This window comes from Protopterus annectens, chromosome 1.part2 (genome assembly GCF_019279795.1).
Source record: "Protopterus annectens isolate FY-2018-M chromosome 1.part2, PAN1.0, whole genome shotgun sequence".
NCBI lineage: Eukaryota > Metazoa > Chordata > Ceratodontiformes > Protopteridae > Protopterus > Protopterus annectens.
Window position 1 is genome coordinate 897,310,734 of NC_056727.1, and position 24,920 is coordinate 897,335,653.

General features: G+C 37.4%; 1 protein-coding gene across 1 annotated transcript in view; it reads right to left on the reverse strand.

Moving 5' to 3' along the window:
- The window catches only part of LOC122791686 (xanthine dehydrogenase/oxidase-like), a 1,688,659-nt gene that overhangs the window by 1,097,294 nt on the left and 566,445 nt on the right, over window positions 1–24,920 (reverse strand). The window lies entirely within an intron of this gene.

A 24,920-nucleotide genomic window follows, 5' to 3' on the forward strand; every position in this document is an offset into this window, starting at 1 on the left:
ACATGTTTTTTTTTTCCAAAGGAGATAACTATACATTTCTTGGCATTAAGTTTGAGCCCATGGCTCTGGCACCAGGCATCTGTTTCTGTAAGGCCCTTTTGTAGAATATCCACATCATTTGGGGATTCAGTAATGGCTCCCAGTTTGCAGTCATCTGCAAACTTTGTTAGCCAGAGTCCCTTAGTGTTGACCTGAACTTCAGAGAAATAGATGCCAAACAAGAGTGGTCCCAGGACTGAACCCTAAGGTACTCCACTTGTCACTTGTCTGGAGCTGGATTTGGAGTCGGCTATTTTTACAGTCTGGGTTCTGTCAGTAAGCCAGTTGGCACCCCATCGAGTGACGTAGGGATTTATGCCCAGCTTAGCAAGTTTATCTATGATTCCAGAGTGGGGGATGGTGTCGAAGGCCTTGGCGAGGTCCAGATAGGCTGTGTGGACTACCTTACCCTTGTCCACAGCTCTGGAGACTGATTCGAAGAAGTCAATCAGATTCAGGAGACAAGATCGGCCCTTCACAAACCCAAACTGGATGGGGTCCAGTGTTTGAAGGTTGCCAATGTCTTTGTTTATAAGTTCCATGATAATCGTTCCATGCCCTTGCAGATCAGGCTTGTCAGACTGATGGGACAATAGTTCCCGGGATCCAAGGTGGATCCCCCCTTGTGGAGTGGGATAACTGCAGCTGTACACCACTCAGTGGGCATGAAGCCTGAGGTGAGGCTATGATTAAACATGACACTTAGGTGAGGTGCCAGTTCATCTTGTAGTTCATGCAGTACACAGCCTGGGATGTAATCTGGTCCCATGGATGCTGTATTCTTAGCTTTGGAGAGTTATATTTCTACCTGTGTGGCCTCGATTACCAGAATTTGGCAATCTTTTGGTATTGAGATGGGCCCTTTAGGGGGTGAGGGGGGGGGTGAAGTTGGCACTAAATCGATCTGCCAGGATATTGGCAATATCTTTGGGATCAGTATATTTAATGCCATTCTGTTGCAGCTCAGAGCAAATCTGAGCATTGCCATTTAGATTCTTGACATAGCTATAGAATGCTTTGTTGTTGTCTTTGGAATCTTTGGCAGTTTTATTTTCGTAACTAGCTTTTGATTATTTTATGAGGAATCTCAGCTTATTACTGAGGCTGGTGAAGGCGTTTTTTGCATTCTGGGATTTTCCTCTTTTCTGCAACAGTTTCTTCCTTCTTTTGTATATTTTGTTTATAGCAGGGGTCCACCAGATTGGCTTCCTTTTATTGGAGAAGAGCATCTTAGTACTATTTGGGATGGCATGATTCATGCAGGAGTGGATGTGCTCGTACAGTGCCTTAGTGTAGGATTCTGTAGTCGAACTTTCAGATCCCATCTGCATGGGTGTTGTGAAGTTTGTGTTTGTCACTTCTGACTTCAGTAGCATGAAGTTGGCTTTGGAAAAGTTTTTTTAAGGAGGTTTCCTTACTGCGGGGGGGGGGGATGTGGATGTCAAGAGTGATTTGCTTATGGTCAGACCTGACCAATGAGGGGGTGACCACTGGTGTGGAGCATCTATCTGCCATGTTGGTAATGACCAGGTCTTGGATATTGGAGCCCCTCGTGGGACAATGGATTAGTTGATCCAGGGCGTTGGAATTTCTGAATTCCAAGAACCGTTGGGAAAAGGAGTTGGTACCCGAGTAGTTTTCCCAGTTAATGGCAGGGTAGTTGAAATCACCCAGTATTAGGATGTTTGGTTGTATCTTAATATTTTCCAGTATATTTAGAAAGGTGTAGTGAGAATCTTGGGGCATGGTGAGGGATCTGTAGCAAGCTACTATTTGGATTGCAGTCTTACCCAGTGTTAGTTACACCTGGAGAATTTCAGATGCATTGTGTTGGGCAACTAGCCTGGAGGTGTGAATATCCTTGATGAATATGGACACTCCTCCACCTTTAGTGTTTCAGTCTCAGTTTTGTGGCCGAAAAGTGTGGTAAGACTTGTAGCCTGGTATTGCAGGGGTGCTCTCTGGAGCCTTGAACCAGGTCTCAGTTACTGCACAGATATCGATGTTCTCCATTTTTAAGAGTGCCTCGAGAGAGTGCATTTTGAGGTTTAGACTTCTAGCATTGAGTAGCATTACTTTCAGATTTTGCATGCTTGTATCTGTTACGGTGGTGGTTTTATCCTTTGAACCTTGCCTAAAAAAGGCACTATAGGGGTGGCAAGAGCTTTAGCCAGTAACCTGAATCCCAGGGGTGACAGGTGCAGACCATCTCTAGCAAAGCATCGTGGTTTGTCGATCATGTCTTCCCAGTTAGACAAATACTGGATCCCCTTTGAATGACACCAGAAGCTTAGCCAATTGTTGAAGTCAATCATTTTGTTCTTATACTGTGGTATCATTCTGGGCGAAGGCAGGATGCTACTCAGGGCTAGGGTCATACCTGCCTGGGCCACATGATCCAAGAGCTCTTTCATGTCTCTTCTCATGTAGTCCAGGGAGGTACGTCTCAAGTCATTCACTCCAGCATGGACAATGACAGAGTCGTATTTGTACTTGTTGTGGAGTGACTTGAGTGTATGCATTATGTGGCAGATCCTGGCACCCGACAGGCAGCTGACTGTAATTTTTCTCCTTGTTCAGCCTGGTGAGTGGGACATCAGTGTGCCTGACTATAGAGTCACTTATGACTAAAGTGTTGGGTACATTGTCGTGCCTTAGGGGCTGTTGTTGGGTGGCACACTTGTGTTGTGAGCTATGTGGTACTTTGGTTGTGACTGGTGTTTGTTTGCGTTTCAGCTTCGGAGGTCCTTGTTGCTTGGGCAGGTTAATGTTAAGGGCCTCCGCATATGTGGGTTTAGTGTTGCTATGTGTGGGTGTGGATGGTGTGGGTTTTGAAGGGCTATGAGTTGCTTGAGGTGTAGTGCAGGTGTTAACCTTCTCCTCTTGACTGTCTAGCACAATCTTGGCCGGAGAGAGCTTTGCGTCCAGTTAGGCTATGTAAGTGCATCTCTCGCAGGTTGTAGTGTTGGGTGGTAGGAGGAGATGATTGTCTGTGTACATGAGGCAGTTGTCGTATTGCCCCAGTATGCCCAGATTCACCAGGTGGACAGGAGAAATCACCAGAAGCTGACCCTTGGACATGCCTGTTTAGCCTGGATAGGTGCTTTTTTGTAAAGTTTAAGAGCTGTTTTCCCTTACCTTTGCAAGGTACTTTGCAATTATAGGCTGTTTAGTGCCTACAATTAATTTCTCTTTATTGACAAGGAGAATTCAGTGCTTGTATCAGTTTCAGGCTTCCTAGTGCTTTCCAGCAGGTTCTAGAGCAAGTGCTAGTCACAGGGGTTCAGATTTTAGTGCTACTACTGAGAAACCAGCTAGTTCTAAGGGAAAATTTGAAAAGCATACTTTCTGGCACCTGGAATAGTTTAACTGTAGCCTCACAGTGCTGAATGATGAAAAAAATGTGCAAACACATGCATTTTTAAGCCAGAAAGTTGAAAGGGATAGATATCAGCCCAAAAAGGCTAATAAAATCACAGTTTCAGAGCTAGAAACCACTCCCCTAGTGTTAGATAGGCAGTACAATGCTCACCACTCCCACTGGTAAGCAGTAGGACTTCCCTCTACCACAGCAAGGTCTGGATAGCTCTGAACACAGAATATAAAGTCCTGAGACAAGCAAAGCCTGGGATATGGACTGGCTAGGACAGATGGGAAACGAGCAAATAAGATAGTATTTTTTTTTGTTGAAACAGGCTAAACAATGCAATAATACAGTAAATAAACACAGAAAAGGCTAACACACTTGAGTGTGTAGTCCTAAACAGTAAATGCAATTAAAACTCTACAAAATTAGCAATTTAAAACTTTTTAAATGAAGCAAGGCAAGTGCATAACTGAAAATCGATTTAAGAGGCAGTAATTCAGCAGAATAAGTAGCTAGTCTACATATACAGAGAAGTCTATATATACAGAAAAGCAGCTAAAACATACAAACAATTCAGATGCAGTGCAACCTAGAGCACTTGAGTTGTAGCAATATTAAGGCAATTACAGTTATAATAAATGCTCTAAAATATACTCTATATTTCCAAAATATTTGAGAAGCACAGTCAGGCACAAGGAGATTCAGGCAATTAAAAAAAAAAATTTTTTTTTGAAAGCGAAAAAAGAGAAACAGAAGACCTTCTCAGATGTCCTCTTTGTATTAGGTAGAATGAGCTAATGACACTAGACTGGGAGGAGTGTCCCAGATCAGATTTACAGTAGGGGCTGGCAACTGCAAAGCCACCAATTATAACAACAAGACACAAACAGGGAGGGAGGATGGGGACCAATACTAAAGTTATTAGCCTACAGACAGTAAACACTACAGAAAGCCACAAAATGAAAGTTTTTAAAAAGATAAAGGAGCAAAGAGACTCTACAGAATGCTTTTAACTGCAAACAAATCAGTTACCCATGTAGATTAGTTAATAGCAATAAAATACACTAAAAACTATGCAGCAGGCAATAAAAAGTGCTATATATAAATTGCTAGAAGCAATAATCAGTATAAATAATAAAAAAAACAGGATACTTATATATCTCAGCTCAGAGTTGTAGTCAACGCCCCTCCTCCAGTCTGTATAGACAGAAATCCTCTCAAAGTTAGGGCTTAAATACCAAAAGATACAACCTTAGACAACTTTTTTTTTAAAGCACAAAAGAACCAGCCCCCACTAGCCAGCAGCCAATTAACACAATCTAGCCAAGGTAAAGAAAGACTTCTGCTAATTCAAGATGGCCTGTCCGTGTGCTTTGAACAATCATTGTAGAAACAAACAGGCCCAGAGCCAGCAAATCTGAACTAGGACAATACTAAAGCTATTAGCCCACAGACAGTAAACACTACAGGAAACCACAAAATGAAAGTTTTTAAACAGATAAAGGAGCAAAGAGACTACAGAATGCTTTTAACTGCAAACAAATCAGTTACCCATGTAGATTAGTCAATAGCAATAAAATACACTAAAAACTATGCAGCAGGCAATAAAAAGTGCTATATATAAATTGCTAAAAACAATAATCAGTATAAATAATTCCATATCCAAGTCAGGTAAAGGGAAGTGAGTCATTAATGATCCTACTCAGAGCCATGCAAAACTCCCTTTTAAAGGAATATGCTACAATCATGACAGAGGCTTTACAAAAACCTATCAATTAATATCCAGCCAGTCATTTTTTTTTCTGTTTTCTTCCTTAGCTGATAATTGACACTGTCATATAGACATATAGATGAGGCTACAGACGTGGCTCTGTCAGTTTATTATCATCCCATTCCCCATAATTTGTAAGCCTTGAGCTCAAATGATTGCTGTTACAGATGACTGCCCTGTCTATGGTGCAGTGGACTTCCTGTTTAGGAACAGCCAGCATAACAGCTGCATCAGCATTAATATTAGCCATAGTAACACAGCTGATTTATCCACTAGTTGTATGTCTACTTATCTTTCTGTCATTCTATCACTGACTCTTCTTTCTGGCTTTGGAACATGAAAATTAAAAAAAAAATGAATAAAAAAATAAAAATAAAATAAAAAGGAGGCATAAAAAGCTAAAACATAGCAATGCAGTCTTATATAAAAAAACAGTTATCAGTATTGCTAATTAAAAAGTTACATTATTACATTATTTTTTTATATCCATCAAAGCTGGTGAAGTACATGCTGTACTACAACAGGCCTACTATAACAGCATCATTCGACCACTTTATAAAACATATTAATACATATAATGTCCACACATAAATAGATTATTAATGAAACACTTAAGCACCTATTCTATCTTCAAAATTTGCCTCACACATACCACCTTTCTCCTCACCTCCTTCCCATCAAACCCTGTTTTTCAGTCAACACTTTTTATTACATACACATGCACACACACACACACACACACACACACACACATATATATATATATATATATATATATATATATATATATATATATATACACACACACACACACACACACACACACACACATATATATATATATATATATATATATATATATATATATATATACACACACACACACACACACACACACACACACACACACACACACACACATACACACACACACATACATATGTAGGTACGTATATCTACATAGTATTAGTGTGGCCTCAGGTGTTTTATGTACCTGTTTGAACTGATTCCACGTCAGCTATGGTGCCTTCACTGCATTATGTTGCATTCTTTTGTTTGTTATTCAATACTTCCAGTATGAGACTGAATTGATCCACTGAAATCAATGTTCTTCCCTGATAAACAAATTTAAATGAATTAAATTGCAGTGGCCACTCCAACCCTCTATCTCCCTTATTTGTATATAATTTTGTTACCAGGGTGAGGACTTGGGATTTTACTTACCTAGCATTGACATTTTTCAGAGATTTAACCTCTTTCTCTCAGTTGACAAGAAAGCTCTATAGGGTATGATATCCAAACTGCTGATTTTCTTCAGTTCTGCCAAAGCTGATAATGATTTTGGCACATGGTAGGTGTTCCTGAATTTTGGAAACTGGCTAGCTATTAAATTTCACATCCTCACTCAAACAGCAAAAGTATACAAAGATAAAGGGGATGGAGAAAGGTAGCAGTGACTACAGCACTGATTATTTTAACATCTACTGTCATGGTACGTTTACTTACACCACTGTACTATGTTCATCATTTGATCAATGCTACAGCAGCCCTAGCTATATGGGTACTCCACCATAGCTTATATTGACTGGAAAAAGGAAGGATGAGAGTCCAGGAGCCCCTGAAGAATGGTCCCAGCAAAGCCTGCCCGAGACTTGAAGAAGGAATCTAGTTTGCAGTGCTTTGTAAAAGGATGTAAAGAGGATCAAGTTCTTGCTTCTACAATACTTCTAGAATCCACTTTTTCCAAAACGCCACAGCCCTGGTCGAGTGAGCATTGACCCTGCCTGAAATTGCCTTGCTGTGGTGAGTATATAGAAGGTAATAGCATATGACAATCATTTAGAGATAGTCTGCTTTGACCGATGTTGTCTTTTCTTTTACCTTTATAAGAAATGAATAACTGATTAGAGTTTCTAAAGGTTTTGATTCTGTTAACATAATATGTAAGTTGCTTGTGGACATCTGGAGTATGAAGAATCCTTTTCCTCCATTTTTAGGATCTGGATAACTTGGCTAAAAGTAAACTTAGATACCATTTTTGGCAACATGTAAGGATTATTTCTCAAGGAAACCCTATCTTTGTGAAAAATGAGATAAGGTTAACCCGGCATGAGAGCTTGTGACTCAGGCACTCTTCTTGAAGAAGGTAGTCCAATGAACAAAACTGTTTCCATGTTATGAACCTCAAATCAGCCTGGTAGGCTGGTTAGAAAGCAAGAGCTAATATTTCCAAAACAAAGCTGGGATCCCTAGAAGGAGCCCCCTGTTTTCTATGAGGCCTGGTGACATCCCTTTCATAGGTTTATACGTCCAGAGGTGTTTACTAGACTAACGACCCCAAGGGCCTTTATAAGCCTAGCCATGCATCCCATTTTAGCATGAAAGGAGGGAATCCATTGGCAGATATAGTGAAAAGGCTGACAAGTGAGCCTTGATAGAGGAGTAAGAAAGCTCAAAGGATAATATCTCACATAAATATTTTACAGACAGAGAAATAATTGCCTTAAAACAGTCTTGATTCTTGTCTTGACACTGACTGGTAAATCTTTCATCATGGCAGCACAAGCTAGAAAATCAAATATCATATCCTAGTAGCAGGTTGCTTTTTGCGTCCTTTAATCTCCGCGCCACATTTTCAAAAGTAGGTGTCTAAAAGGTATAAAAATTCTATAATGCAGGCAGTGAGTTCAAATCGTTTCAAATAATCCCTGTCTTTGTATGTCCAATTTTTGAGGAAGCTTGTGGTAATAGCCCTTAACCATTTCCAAAAGAAGGTGGAAAAATTGATGCTTGGGCCAGAAGAAAGGCACTACACTGATCTTTGGATAGTCTTTAAAAATCTTCAGAATGACCCTGGATATCAGAGAAAATGGTGGAGAAGCATACAGCAACACTCCTGTCCAAAGAAATAAAAAAATAGTCTGTTTTCCTTCTTGTAAGGAGCCCAAGAATAGAATTTTGCCAGTTGTTTGTTTTCAATAGAGGCAAACAGATCTGCCGGAGGTGTTCCCCACAGCTAGATCATTTTGTAGAAGACACCAGTTCAGTTTCCATTCATGAGGGTCTGTCCTGATCCTACTCAGCTTGTCTGTCACAAAACCTTGCCCTGATGGGATGTAAGGTTACTGCAGAGTGAGACTGTACTGAACTGATGTATCCCAGGCTACCATGACTAGTCTACATAAAGGGTAAGATCTCATTCCCCCATTTAGTTTTATATCACATAATTATAGCGTTGCCTATAACCACTTGTAATGGTCCTGTGGACTGTAAATGATTGACAGAGTTGAGAGTACTAATTGCTGCCAACAACTCTTTTATATAGGGTCTATATTACATAGTCGAAGTTCCATAACTCCGAACACCTAATGGTCAAACCCTTATGTTCTTAGTTACAGAACTTCGAGTATGTAAAAAAAAATAACTACACAATGTACAAAACAATAACTTTTTGTAAGCAGGGGGGCTTCCCCCACACCCCCCGCTACTTAAATATACCAACTCTGAGATCGCACCACATTGAAGTGAATGGAAACCTCCGCTTATGGAGATTTCCATTCAAATGCTCGAACGTTTACAAATTCGAATGTATGGTCTCAACCATATGTGGTTCGAACTTGTAAAAGTTTGACTACATGATAGGAACCCTTTTATATCTATTTTTTCTGTCCTTTTTGTTCCAAAGACCCTGCACTTTTACTCCCATAGACACTACTCCCCAAACAAAGTCTGAGGAATTTGTAGTTACAGACTGTGCTAGAGCTAGAAGGGAAAATGGGAGACATGGATTCCCTTTTTACAAATCTGAAAACAAGAATCTAGAATGTCAGGGATGTTGATGTTAGGATCATACAGATGTTAGGTTCCCCTAAATCCTTCTCATGTGAAGTCTGGTTAGAGGAATCACAAGAACTGGGGTATCTTGCACAATTCCCTTCCTGAGGCCTTGGACTGCATTGAAAAACTCAGGAACAGATCTAGATAAACTTATTTTTTTCCTGTGGAAGAAAAGCTCTCTGAACTGAGGCATCAGAAGACACCCAGGAAAACAATCCTGTGACAAGAAGTCAATGAAGATTTTTGGATTTTTTTTCCTGAAGCTCAAGTCTGGGAAGGAGCTGTCTCTCCAAAATAAGAGATTCCTGACACCTTGGCAAAGACTCTGCAAAGATAAGGAAGTCATCTAAGTCATATAAGAGAAAATGTGAATATTTTGCAGTCTGCAGTAAGCTATCCTTGGTGCTAGATACTTTGTGAATACCCCTGCATTAATGGATAACCCAGAGGGTAATGCAGAGAACTGAAAGTGTGATCCAGGCACAGAAAACCTTGAGAAACATTTGAAATCTGGTTTTATAGGAATGTGATGATAAGCATCTTTTAAACCAAGAGTTACTAAAAAACTTAAAAGGTGGAATGAGAGGTAATTGGTCATGAAGGGTTAACATTTTGAATTATGGAACTTTTACAAACTGGTGTAGAAAGGAAAGATCTAAGACCACTGACAATGAAGCTTCTTTCTCTGGTACCTGAAGCATTCTTAAATAAAACCTTTTTTCCCTATCATAGAAGAAAAGGCACCTTCTATCACCCCTCCCCTGACAAGTTAGCAGGTGCTGAATAGCTAGACAGAAAAATGAAATTTGAGCTGACAGATGAAGAGGAATCCTATGAAATGAGAGAGGGATTCCCACTGCCACCTGTATCACTGATAATACACTATCAGAACCCAATAAAGGCAAAAGGGTAAAAACCCAGAACACTAGTAAAAACAGAAATTATACCCTGAACAGCGAAACCATAAAGTCGCAAACTGAAGACTTTTAGCAGACAGTCGTTTATTAACGCCAACAGACAACCAGCAAAATAAAAAATAAAGCACATTAATAAAATTAATACTCCGTTTTAATTTTGAACAACTTCATCAGATGTGGGCTGTGTCAAGTTAATTCTATTTAACTAAAAAATCAATGGCATCACAAAATCATTAACCAATGAATGTCTACAAAAACTTTTAAAAACACACTAACCATGTAAATGTATATGAATTCCAAATAATACAAATAATAAAACATTCAAAAACATGAGTAAATACTTAAAAAATAAATAAAACATACTTAAAAAAAAACCCATATTGTAAAGGTATTTGGTACTTATGCATAAAACAAATAGCAACGAGAAAAACAGAATAAGTATATATTAGTAAAAAATAAGGGGAAAGAACATTCCCATTTCCTATAATTTAGCAACTCTTAATTTTAAGAGTGGAACAAGTGACACAGAGTCATTTAAACCAGGTATTTTATTAGATTCTAAAGACAATTGCCGCCATAGTTCTCTGTACCCAATAGTTTCTTCCCACATGCCACCTCTTTTATCCATGCTTATTTTTTTCTATTACAAAAAATCTAAAGGTTGCATGTGAGCATTCCAAAGTGTGTTTGTGCAGAGCATTGTTATCTTTCTTAGTCTGTATGTCGTATATATGCTCGTAAATTCTCCTCTTAAGGTTTCTTTCAGTTTTTCCAACATAGAAAGACTGACAAACTTGACAAAGAGCTAAATATACCAGGGCACTAGTTTCACAATTATTATAGGACCTACTTTTTAAGGTAATATTTCTACTATCTAATGTAACACATTCTTTGTTTATAATAAAGTCACACTGTGAGCACTGGCCACATTTAAATGTGCCCCGTCTCCTTTTATTATTACCCTCACCAAAATTATTGTTTTTTGTAGATAATCTTTCAAATTTCTTCCATTCTTATACACCACTTTTATACTTTCATTGTTAATTATTTCCAAATCTGTAAACATACAAAATTTGTTCCATTCCTTATTAATAATGTTCCTTACTAATCCTGAACTACCATTATATTCAAGAATTAAAGAGCTATCAAAAACACCAATGTTTCCCCTAGTTTCCAATATGTGTAGTTCAGCATTTGGCCTAAAATGGATTTATATCTTCCTTCCCTCTCTTTACAGACTTACAACTCTATTTTATTAAGAAGGTTATCTGGGTACCCTCTTTCCTTAAACAACTGTTTAAGGAAAAAACTTTCAGCTAGGAAGTCATTCTGTTTCAAAGTCATATGACAAGATCGGATAAACTGTCCTTTCACAATATTTTTTTTTAAAGTAGAAAGGGTGGGCACTATCAAACTGTAAGAATGAATTGCAATAGATGTTTTTCCTATAAACCTTAGACTGAAAACTATTGTTTCCTTATAAATCTCTACATCTAGATATTGCAATTTATCAGGGGAATAATTAAAAGTGAACTTTAAATAACCCGTGCTTGTATTTAAAAAGTCAATAAAACCATACAATTAATTTTCAGGTGCAGTCCATAAAACACAAATATCATCTAAAAATCTCTTATACAGGCTCCAACTATGTTTATATGTTGTTGTTGTTGTTGTGTCTTTCGGCTTTTCCTGGTTAGGGGTCGCCACAGCGGATCTCCAGTCCACTAATGATTGGCAGTAGATTTTTTACGTGCCGAGTTGCCAGCTCTGATGCACAATCTTCAATGAAGGTACGCCCATTCATGCATGTCTCCACACAGAAGATGCTCTAGCTGAGAATCGAACAGGACAGCGTTGTACTGTGAGGCGACAATGCTACCGCAGCACCACCACCTCAGTTTTATGGAGCATAAAACGTATTTTTCCTCCCATTTAGCCAATATTAAATTAACATAGGTGGGTGCATAAATTGCGCCCATCGCCACACCTTTTATTTGATGGAAAAATTCTCCATTAAAATAAATATAATTATATTTTAAAACTAATTCAGTCAATTGCAAAACTAGCAGACATTCATCATTAGTAAATGTACCATCTTCATATATAATTTCCTCTAAAAGTGTTAAACATTCTTGGTGGGGTATGCAGGTAAATAAATCAACTATGTCTATAGTTAAAAACCCCATATTCTTATTAAATAATTCCTGTTTAAAACTCCTTAAAAGGTCCCAGGAATCCCTTAAAATATTAGGTTTCTTAAGCCACAAAGCTTTGAGTTTGGTATCCACAAATTTAGCCAAGGGCATTGTCTTAGAGACCTCAGCCGAAACTATTGCCTTTAGTGGTGTGTCCATCTAATTTTTATGTGTTTTTGGGATAACAAAGATCATAGAGATCTTGTGCTTTTCCACAGTTAAAAAACTTTTGATTTTTTCATCAATGAGACCGTCCATATATAAATCTACCAATGTGATATCAATCCTACTATAAGATATATTTATCTCATTCTTAGAGACACAAATATATTTACTTGTGTCTCTTAAAAATGTATTCATCTTAGATTCATATGTCAAGGTATCCATTAAGACAATCCCCCCACCTTTGTCAGGCTTCATCACTCTTAAGCTACCATCACCTCTCATTTCCTGTAATACATCCAATTCCTTTGTTAGCATGTTCTGCTTATATTTTGCTTTACTATAATTTCTCCTTATTTCTTTTTCTATCAGTTTTTAATCTGAGGGTGCAAAGGGGGGTTAAAAATACTTTTCCTTGTTAAAGTTGCATTAGGATGTGTTTTCTCCCGGTTAAAAAACACCTTAAAATTAATTTTTCTCATAAACATTTTAACGTCAAGCAATGTTCTTGCTAAGTCACCTCTTTTATTCGGAATAAATTTTATTCCTTTAGAAAGAAGTGAAAAGTGTTCATCCCTTAACTCAACATTGCTAAAATTATAAATAGTGAAACCATCTTTAATGTATTTATAAGAATTAAAATCATCTTGCTAATAAAATCCAATTCTATGTCGGGGTGGGTGGCATTCTCATTTATCAATACCTCCCCTTCCCTGAAAATTTGCATTCTGGTACTGGTACTGCTCATCTCTATTTTTAAACTTTCTGATCTTCGTAAAGGCGGATATTCTGTGACATCATCCAAGTTAAATAATTCATCCCCTACTCTAGCTTGTTCAGGATAATTCCCATTCCTATTAAAACTATTGTTAACTGCTCTTTCATCATTGTCCTGCCATCTCCAAGAACTATTATTAGTTTTTGGTGGTGGATAGCTGACATTTTTCTTATAATCATTAAGATCTCTATCCAATTTTTTAATTTTTCTCTTTATCAGGTCATCACACTGAACATCAATTTCTTTCATAATGTTATCATATTTATCCTTCTCTGAAGGAATGATATAGATTAAATCATCCTTGATATTGTCATTTAAAACCTCAATTTCACTTAATATTTCACTTTTTATTCTTACATTTTCATCAATAATACACTTTAAAACTTCCAGCCCACATCTGTTAAAAACTTAAATCGAATTCTTATGAAAAACACTGCCTGGGATGAGATTATTTGGATACTTATATAATCTTAGACCTTTAGGCACAATGCCTTCATTTATACGTTCCTTCACGTATGTATTCTCAATGTCAATACTCTTGAACTTGTATAGAACTTTCTGAAATTGTGTCAATTTATTATTGTAGGATAAAGTAACAGTACCAGGTTTCATAGGTTTGTCTCTAAAGTTTTAAAGTAACTGACCTGTAACCAATCCTTTAAATCCATTCTGATATGGTTTTGCTCACATGGGGAAACACAGTTACCTTGCCCAGGCCTAATCATGTCCTCAAATGTTCCACTCCTACCTTTTGATGCATCGTTAACAATATTTCCCCTTAAAACAGCTGGAGTCAACCTAAAATTCAATTTGGTCTCATTCTGTGAACAATAGGCATCTATATTACTGTTCTGAACTACAACATTTTGAACTTTTTAAAGTTCACTTTTAATTATTCCCCTGATAAATTGCAATATCCAGATGGAGAGATTTATAAGGAAAACAATAGTTTTCAGTCTAAGGTTTATAGGAAAAACACCTATTGCAATTCATTCTTACATTTTGATAGTGCCCACCCTATCTACTTTAAAGAAAATATTGTGAAAGGACAGTTTATCCGATCTTGTCGTATGACATCGAAACAGAATGACTTCCTAGCTGAAATATTTTTCCTTAAACAGTTGTTTAATGAAAGAGGATACCCAGATAACCTTCTTAATAAAATAGAGTTGGAAGTCTGTAAAGAGAGGGAAGGAAGATATAAATCCAGTTTAGGCCAAGATGCTGAACTACACATATTGGAACCTAGGGGAAACATTGGTGTTTTTTATAGCTCTTTAATTAATAGGTTCATAGGTAGGTACTAGGCTATTAGCCCTAGAGCCTATATAAGCCTAGCCAAAAAGGTACCCTGGCTTCCGCCACCCAAGAAAATTATTTTCCTGTGTCCCTGTCGAGCAGAGCCACAAAAGTGATTCCTGGAGTGAATTTCCTATTTCCCATCCAATCATCAAGAGTTTTCTTGAAGAGTGCTAATGAGGAGCTCTGTTTGACATAGATAGGTAGCCTGTTCCAGAGTTTGGGAAGTTTTGGGGACAGGAATTTATCCCACCAGCATGTTCTGTTTATTGTGGTGACAAGGTTTAGGTCCCTAGAGCATGTAGCTCGGAGGGATTGGGATTTCTTTAAGTGGAGCATCTCCAACAGCTCTGGGTTTGACATAGCTTTGTATGTTAGGCAGAGATCGCCTCTGAGTATGTGATATGCGATGGAGTAAAGCTGGAATTTTTTGAGACGGTCTGAGTAGGGCATCTTTTTGAGGCCAGTAATCCTCTTTGTGAGGTATTTCTGTGACCTTTCCAATTGTTGTAGATGTCTTGTGAGGTACATACCAAAAGGGGCGTTGTACTCTATAATGGGTCTAATGAGTAATGAGTAGAGGGGAACAATGACCTCTTTTTTTCTGGATATAATTCTTGAATATAATGGTAGTTCAGGATTAGTAAGGAACATTATTAATAAGGAATGGAACAATTTTTGAATGTTTACAGATTTGGAAATAATTAACAATGAAAGTATAAAAGTGGTGTACAAGAATGGAAGAAATTTGAAAGATTATCTACAAAAAACAATTTTGGTGAGGGTAATAATAAAAGGAGACAGGCACATTTAAATTTGGCTGGTGCTCACAGTGTGAGTTTATTATAAACAAAGAATGTGTTACATTAGATGGTAGAAATAATACCTTAAAAAGTAGGTCCTATAATAATTGTGAAACTAGTGGCCTGGTATATTTAGCTCTTTGTCAAGTTTGTCAGTTTTTCTAAGTTGGAAAAACTGAAAGAAAGCTTAAGAGGAGAATTTACGAGCATATATATGGCATACAGACTAAGAAAGATAACAATGCTCTGCACAAACATACTTTGGAATGCCCACATGCAGCCTTTAGATTTTTTTGTAATAGAAACAATAAGCATGGATAAAAGAGGTGGCATGTGGGAAGAAACTATTAAGTACAGAGAACTATGGTGGCAATTGTCTTTAGAATCTAATAAAAGGCCTGGTTTACATGACTCTGTGTCACTTGTTCCACTCTTAAAATTAAGAGCTGCTAAATTATAGGAAATGGGAATGTTCTTTCCCTTATTTTTTACTAATATATACTTATTCTGTTTTTCTTGTTGCTATTTGTTTTATGCATAAGTACCAAGTACCTTTACTATATGCATTTGAATGGTTCACTTACAGTGGTATTTTATACAAAGGATGTTTTTAAAGTATGCTTTATTTATTTTTTAAGTATTTACTCATGTTTTTGAATGTTTTATTATTTGTATTATTTGGAATACATATACATTTACATGGTTAGTATGTTTTTAAAAGTTTTTGTAGACATTCATTGGTTAATGATTTTGTGATGTCATTGATTTTTTACTTAAATAAAATTAACTTGACACAGCCCACATCTGATGAAGTTGTTCAAAACGAAAACGGAGTATTAATTTTGTTAATGTGCTTTATTTTTTTGCTGGTTGTCCGTTGGTGTTAATAAAAGACTGTCTGCGGAAAGTCTTTGGTTCATGGCTTTATGGTTTCACTGTTCAAGGTATAATTTCTGTTTTCACTATTAGAACCCATTTGTCTGAGATTATCTGTTGCCAAAGACAGACATGAAGAGACAGAACTGGGGAAAGATTTAATGGCTTGCCGTGTCGGGATTAGCCACTCACTGGTGTAAAAACTGGCTCCAGGTGATTTGGTTATTTTGACTATTCTTGCCAAAAATGAGCATGGGTATTTTCTGGTTATAAATCAGTTGAACACCTGGCCTACACTGACCTACACCAGTGACCCATGGTAATGGTGAGAGAGGTCTATGTGCCATCATTGACCATGGTAATGGTAAGAGAGGTCAAGGTGCTATCATTGACCATGGTAATGGTGAGAGAGGTCTAAGTGCCATCATTGACCAGTGTATGCTCGCCGTAAGACTCACCAACACTGGATAAATATTCTACTGACCAGCTGATGTCTAGTTGTCCAGCTTGAGGTGCCTGGGATAGCTTTGTTGAGTGAAACCTGGATGTAAAACAAATCAACCTGCAAAACATGAACTAAGGATTACTACACTGAATATAGGTTCACTGACAGAACTCGGCTTGGAAGTGGAAGACATGATGGTAAGGCAGAGGCTAGACATCTGCTATATCTAAGAGACATAATGGAAGAGCAGTTCAGCAAAGCCACTTGGCTTGGGACTCAAGAGTCCACTATTTATGGGAGGACAGACTAGAAATAGTGCGGGAACTGTGGTGAGTGAAAGGCTTCAGAAGATAGTGAGAGATGTCATCAAAATTAGTGACAGACTCATGGCTATCATAGTTCAGTGTAAGGAGAGGGCATTATTCATAATCTCAGTCTATGCCCCACAGTAGGATTGTGATAGAGAGGAAAACACTGCATTCAGACAACAGTTGTAGGACCAACTAGATAAATTAGGACAAAAAAGAGTTAGTGTTGATAATGGGGTACTTGAATGCACAGATAGGGACAGGCAGAACAGGATATGAGGGTCCTCATTGGTGGGGCAGCAGGAATAAAGAAGGAGTGTCCATTCTAGACTTCTGTCTGCAAATGACTTGATGGTGGCCAAAACATGGTTCAGTAATAGATACAGTCACAAGATCACATAGAAGGATGGCCAACATGGATCTCAGACAGACCTCCTCCTTGTAAAGAGAGGGCAATGTGGTATAATCAGCAATTGTAAAGTCATCCCCATAAACTGCTGACTGCCATATCCATTGTAAAAAGTGATCAGAGAAAGTGCTAAGACCAACAGAGACTACATTGAAGACTGGCAAGTTGATTGGAGAGAAAGCACAAGAGTTCTAGGAAATACTCAGGACTCTATCACCCCAGGAAGAAGGGGAAATAGGTGGAGCTGAAGATGAAAGACAGCACCTCAAAGCACCATGTGCAAGGACTGTAGAGCAGATATGCTGCTAAGTTAGTTATGGAAATATGGTACATTAGAAAAGCTGGTGGTGGAATGCAGAAGTCCAGAAAGCCATCAAAAGGAAGAAGGAGTGCAGGAAATAGTGGGAGATATGAAACACAGACCAAACTAATAATATTTTTTGGCTATCAAAGAAGCTAAGAAAGCAGTTGCAGTAGCAAACAACAATGCATCAGAGGCACTCCAGCTTCTGTAAAGTGAGTAAGCTGACAGCACAAAGAAACTATATCAGGTTGCAAGGAAAAGACAGAAACATAAAGACGACAATCAGTCACCCTTCATAAGGGATGCCAGCAACAACCTTCTCATCATTCCACAGGACATCATACTGTAGGTAGGTGTCAGGAATACATCCAGCAGCTTCTCAATGAAAAAAAAACCTGCAGAAGTTGTACTGCCCTAAACACTGCCTACAATGAGAGAAGAGGAGGAGCCCACCATAGAAGAAGTAAGAAAAGCACTAAGGAAAATGAAATCAGGGAAAGCAGTAGTCTCTGATGAAGTCACAGCAGATATGATCAAGATGTTGAGTCTGTTAGGGGAGAAATGGGTTCTGATGGTACTCATAGCAGTATGAAGAGAATGACATGTCTTGGATGACTGGAGAATATGCATAGTAGTGCTAGTATACAAGAACAAAGGGACATTCATGATTGTTGGCAGTATATAGAAAGATCAAACTCCTGTCACACTGCATAAAAATTTTGGAGATGGTGATTTATAAATGAATACTCAGATTAGTAGAAAGTAAAATGGAAGATGAGCAGTTTGGATTCAGATCAGGATATAGCACAAGTAATCTGATGCTTGCAGTGAAACAGATAGTTGAGAAGACTCTAGAGATGAGGAAAGAGTCCAACTGGGCATTCCTAGACTGAGAGAAAGCATTTGACAAGGTCCCCAGAAAGCTGACTTGGATAGTCCTGTAATGGTTTAAAGTCCTAGAGACATTAGTAGAGTTAGTGCAGGCTATGTACAAAGGACCCAATGGCAAAAGTACAAACAGTGTTCAGACTCAGAGGGGTTCCCAGAGGGAGCGGGTATGTATCTCTAAGCCCACTGCTGTTCGTACTGGTGACAGACTACATTAAAAAAACAGGTTGGAGGACACAGATCAACAAAGTTGCTATGTGCAGAGAATGTAGCATTACAGGAAAACTTTGAGCAAGAACTTCAGCAAAGGATAGGGGAATGGAATACAACACTAATGGCATGTGGGATTAAAATGAATACAGATAAGATGGCTATAATGACAGAAAATGGGGGAAATCGGTAAAAGATGAGAACTGAGATAGAAGGGAAAATAGTGGAACAGATTAACAGTGACACGTATCAGAGAAGGATGGTTGAGGAAAATGGAAGGGAAGTATGAATGATGAAGTCAAGCTAGAACCAGAGAGGCTGCAGCAAACTGGTACAGAGTGTCAGAAGTAATGTATGACAGAAGAACACCAAAGAAGCTGAAAAGTAAGATGTACAGAACAGTTGTGCAGTTCGTACTACTGTTTGGTCAGAAACCTGAGAGGTGAAGATACAGCAGTTAAGTAAGTTAGAGGTGATGGAGATGAGGTGCCTGAAATGGGTGGTAAGATGAACACTGTGGGAAAGATGAAAAAATGATGACATCAGAGCAGGTCTATGTAACGGCAATTACAGAGAAGGTCAAAGACAATAGATTATGGTGGTTTGGAAACATGCAAAAAAGCAGAAGACAGATTGGTGAAGAAGATTTGGGGCAGACATGAAGAAGGTAAGAGGAAATGAGGACATTCAGTAAAGAAAAGGATGCATTGTGTGAGAGACAACTTCTGGCATTCAGCCAGTCAAAGAAGGTAGAAGAGTGGCTTTGAATAAAACGTGGTGATGACAGTTGCCACGGCACCTCAGTCCTGTGTAGAAAAAGGGAGTTGAGTGTGACAATGATGATGATGATAATGAATGGCTTACCAGGGTGGAAAGGGGAGAGGACGTCATTCAGACTTGGACTGCTCCTACTTTCTTTCTAGAGCCCTCTTGCTATTGTTTTTTTTAAATAACTGCTTGCCAGAAGCTTGCTGTGCCTGTTTAGTTTGGTTTTTATGAAATGGTACCGAGACAATCTTGATAAACATAAATAAAGAAGGCTGAAAAATCTGAAAAAAATCCTAGATCAGCTCCCCTCTCTCTTCACTGTTTTTCAGGACCTGTGCTGCAGATGGTCCAAATAACCTCTGTAGCCAAAGGAGAAGTCAAAATTTCAGATTTAACATTCTCAGGTAGACTTTGCACATGCAGCCAAACAAACTTTCTCACAACAGTTCCAGTAGCAGCATGTCTGGAAACGGCATAAGCTGAATCATAAGAACACTTCAAAGACTGTTCAGCACTTTGAAACACAGAAGCAATAAGATTACACAAACAGGAGTTTTCCTCAGAAGAGGGAAAAAGAAGCAATAATGTTCCTCCTGTTCTCATAAGAAGCTAGCATAAACTTTAACATATGAGCTTGCCAATTCTGAATTCTAAAATAAGTGTGGCAGAAGAATACACTTTTTTCCCAAAGATTTCAAAGACTTTTCCAACTTTATCAGAGGGGGAGAGATTAGCATTTACCAGATTTTTAGCAGCAAGATTTACCAAATAAACACTGCAAAGTCAGTTATGGTATTAGAAGATAAAAATGTATAAGACTGTGGAACTTTATACAATTGATCTGCTTTCTTAGGGGCAGCATTGGTAGTCAGGCAAGTTACAGGCTATAATAAAACATCTTCCAAAGATGAAAGAACAGGAGGAGCTTGAGTAAGTTCAGGAAAACCCAGTTGTAATAAATCATAATGTTTCTTTAATGGCAGTAGAATGTCATTATGTTCCCAATGAAACAACTGATACATTCTGGATATGGTTTCCAAAAAAGAAAACTCTTCTAAGGGACTATCAAAAGGAACACTCTCATCTGAGTTAGAATAATTTACCTAAGGAGAGAAAACAGAAGGTGTCCCCGCACACTAGTTTTCCTGATAAATACCCTGAAAATCTTCAGAGACTGAAGAATTATTTTGCCTTTTACCAGAAACACCAGAAAAAGAAGGGTGAAGAGCTTAAACTCTGAGCTAAGCATAATAAATTACTCCTGAGTAGAGTAACACAGATGGGGGAAGATAAATGTTTAACTTTCTGCTTCTTTTTAACAAGAAGTTCCATAGAAGCAGACTAACTCCTGCCAGTCATAACATCCCTGGGAAGAGGTATCTCAGTCCAATTAGGCAGAGGGGCATTCCCTGCTCCTTCCTCCAATACTGACAAGTGTAGTTCTCCCTTGCCCACTAAAGGCATACCAACAGCTGTAGAAGATGTGTCTAACCCTGGTCCATGGTGGCTGATGGACCTACACCAGAAGGAGCCAAAGTAAAATATGAATGTTCTGAGGAACCAGAAATGCCCATAGCAGTGTCACTCATCTGTGACAGAGGCAAAGGTGTAACCTGTGGAACTGGAAAAGGCTGCCTGGATATCTGGAAACTTTTTTTGTGGCTTGAAGAAGGAAAAAACAAGAAACCAATAAGTTCTTTCATAATGAAGCCAAAAATGGAGTTTGAAACCAATGAAAGACTGACAGCAACAATCAGTAAAACAGATAAGTAATAAAAAAGATTGCTTTCCCTGAAAAACACAGGAAAAAAGCAATAAAAACACATTCTAAACACTAAAACTACTTTAACAAAACTTTAAAGTGGTGGACTTTGCCAAGGTTAGGGTGATATTAACCCAAGTATTTTCAAACAATGGGCTTTGTTGACATTATGGACAGAGATAGTGTAGGGGTGAAAACTTTTATCTGTTATTGCATATGCATCCCCTAGTGGATACTTTTGAAAAAGTTGTGATTGATGAGATATATCAATTATGGGCATGCCATCATGTGATTTCTCCCAATTTGACTTTAGAAGAATTGACACTTATGAATCAACTTAGAAAGGATCCATATATATGTACTATGTTTCCAGATAAAGGTGGTGGTGTTGTCTTGTATAACAGTACTGATTATTCCAGTGTAATGCAGTCCCTCCTGTTTAATGAAGATAATTATGCCCAGATATCTAAAAATCTGATTAATCTTGCTTATCAGCATATAGATTCATATTTAGAAGAATATTTGTTAGATGAACAGATTACATCGGAGATATATGATTTTTTATATACCAAACATCCAGTTATACCTATTATTTTCGGAATTCCCAAGATTCATAAAAATATAGAAAATCCCCCTTTCAGCCCTATCGTGGCAGCGGGTGGTTCAAAAACACAAGCAATAGCTATATATATTAACAAAAAGGTTAAATGCATTATAGAGAATACTAGACATTTAATTATAGATTCCTGGGAATTTCTTAGCCAGCTAACTGTTAATATATGGTCCAATGGTATCACCTTTCTTACTACAGATGTGAAGGATTTATTTACATGTATACCAATGAAGGAAGGTTTGGAATATTTTGAAAAGGCCCTTAGACAATTCTCTGATTATACCCATGACCACGCATGTCTATTAATAGAACTTATGACCTTAACCCTTGAAAATAATTTTATTTATTTCAAAGGGCAATATTTCCAGCAACTTACAGGTGTAGCAATGGGTGCAGCCTGTGCCCCTGCATATGCCAATTTAGTTATGCTTGGATGGGAAACTCACTATATATTTCAGAGTATATACAAGGATAATATTAAATTATACATCCGTTTTTCTAGATGATATTTTTATTTTATGGCAGGGAAAGCATGATATCATACCCAATTTTATAAAATATTTAGATAATACCACTTCCTTTTTGAAATTTACATATAGCCATCAATTGTCGTGCATAAACTATTTAGATGTTACCATTTCCAACACTGGAAATGGATTTAAATCAAATATATATAGAAAAGATACCTTCTGCAAAGCATATTTGCATTTTAACAGCAATCACCCCCTTACACAAAAAAAGAGCTTGATAAAGGGACAAGCTGTTAGAATAGCTTGAATGACCTCTGTTTAGGAAGATGTAAACACATAATTCCAGTGATTGCAATGCATGTTTGAGGAGAGGGGTTATCCAAAGGCATTGGTTAGAAGTATTTTGAATAAAGTACGTAATGAATGGGGTACTAAGTATAAACCATTACCATGGACAAATGTCCACACAAATTTAGTGACCAAGCAAGAACCTTCTACATTTGAGAGAGCCTGTATCATACAATATAGTGCTATATCATGCCAAATTAGAACTATAATAATTAACAATCGGAATATTTTTAAGATAGATAAGATAATTAGTCAGATAGTAGGTATTCAACCCCCCTTTGTTAACAAAGTGGGTAGAAATCTTAAATACTATATGGAAAACAAAATTCAGAATCATACAAATTCTAGTCCAGGAACTAATATGTGTGGAAGATGTAGTCAGTGTAGTTATATTAATCGATCTGCAGATATTTATTTACCCAATGTTATGAGAAGTTATGTTAGGTTTATAAGAGATAATTGTCGTACGATACATGTGGTTTATTTGGCATATTGCGTGACATGTATGGCATACTATGTGGGCAAAACAGAACATGCCCTACGCAATAGAATATATGATCATAATAATGACATTAAAAATAAAAATGATACAAATGCATTATACAAGCATTCCACTGTATGTACCAATTTTTCATGATTCAAATTTGGCATTCTAGAGGTGGTTACTCTGGCTCCCACGGGAGGGGATTGGAAACATTTATTGCATAAGAAAGAATTACAATGGCAATTTAGGCTAGCTGCCAACACCCCCCTGGATTAAATGATGCCATATCTATTAAATCTTTATTGAATGATAGGTCCAACAGACTATGACCTGTATTTTAACATAATAAATATTTTCTTTTTACATCTGTATTTTTATAAGCAAGCACACTATGTCTGTACATGATTTTATTACGTTATCATATATAATGATTGTTTTTTTTCACACGGTATCAAGTTACTTTTATGGTTTTATACCTTTAATTCTGATATAATTAAGGAATTAACTATTTAACTAATTTAGTAACATGTATATAAATTATGGTCATTTTCAGGTGATGTCATTTTGTTCTGAAGAAGTCTCCGTTGTGAGATGAAAGCCCTTAACTATTGTTTTGTGAATAAATATCCTTGCCCATAGCAGTCACACCTGTTTTTTATTTTTATTTTGTATTCATTTGTGGCCAGTGGCATTTTTTATTGTTTTTATCTTGAATATCTTTTATCTGTTATTATTACAGACATCACACATTTTCAAGAAGAGACAAATGGCAGAGCATATGGATTTAATTAGCTATTTAAGTACACAGGAATGAGTATTTTCTGACTACTGTCCTTTATCTTTCTCTATAATGATAAGTTTTGACTGTTTAAATAGAGTGCTAAAATTAGATACCCACTATTGTCCCACATTTGAATCAAATACCTGATTGAGTCAGTTGTATGATCGAAACCGGATGGCTATTGACCTTGTTGAGATGGATTCCAATAATTCCATAATTTTGGATGTGACCAAAATATTGTATTGAAAATGCATGTGTTTTTTTAAAGCAAAAAAATCAGAGTATTTTATTTAAATTCAAGAAATAGAAAACAAACTAAGAGTGGTGCAAGATGATTACTTATTTGGGAACATAGGAAATGCCTTAAAAATTATTCAGCTATATTCACAATCGGAAGTCTTATATGAAAGGGAAATACAAAAAAAATGTTAAACAATCTACATCTAAAAGGCTTTTCCTATTCATCAAGCTTTTTAAAGGCTCTAGCAGGGAGACCTAGACAGCAAACTGCTCACACCCTTATCATTAAGATCAGAGACTCCACTACTGGGTATGTGGAACAAACCTCTAAACAACTGTTCCCAATATTTAGTACCTTTTTATCTTCGTTATATAAAGAACAGCTCACAATCCTAGGCATAGAGGCTGAACTGGATCAGTTTCTTAAAGGAATTACTCTGTCCCAATTTACAGCTGATCAAAATCAAAAAATATTAGCCCCCATACCAATACAGAGCTAGAACATATCATATGTAAAACCAGCATAATAAAGTTCCTGGATCTGAAGCAATCTTTACTGGTGATGGGTGAAAGCTTTCTAGAGGATTTTATCTGGGATAGTAACCAGACACTCTCTGGTGCCCTTTGTCAGAACAGTTGGGGAGAAGCTCCTTTACTTTCAAAACCTGGGAAAGACTCAGCTTTATACCACCCTTCTCGGTTCTGAATGTCAATTACAAATTGTTTGCTTTAGTATTGGTTCATAGACTTAATCCCTAGTTACCTTCAGTTTTTGATAGATAACACAACTTCCCTGATTATGATGAGTTTTGATGTTGAGGAAGCATTCATTGGGGTTAACTGGAA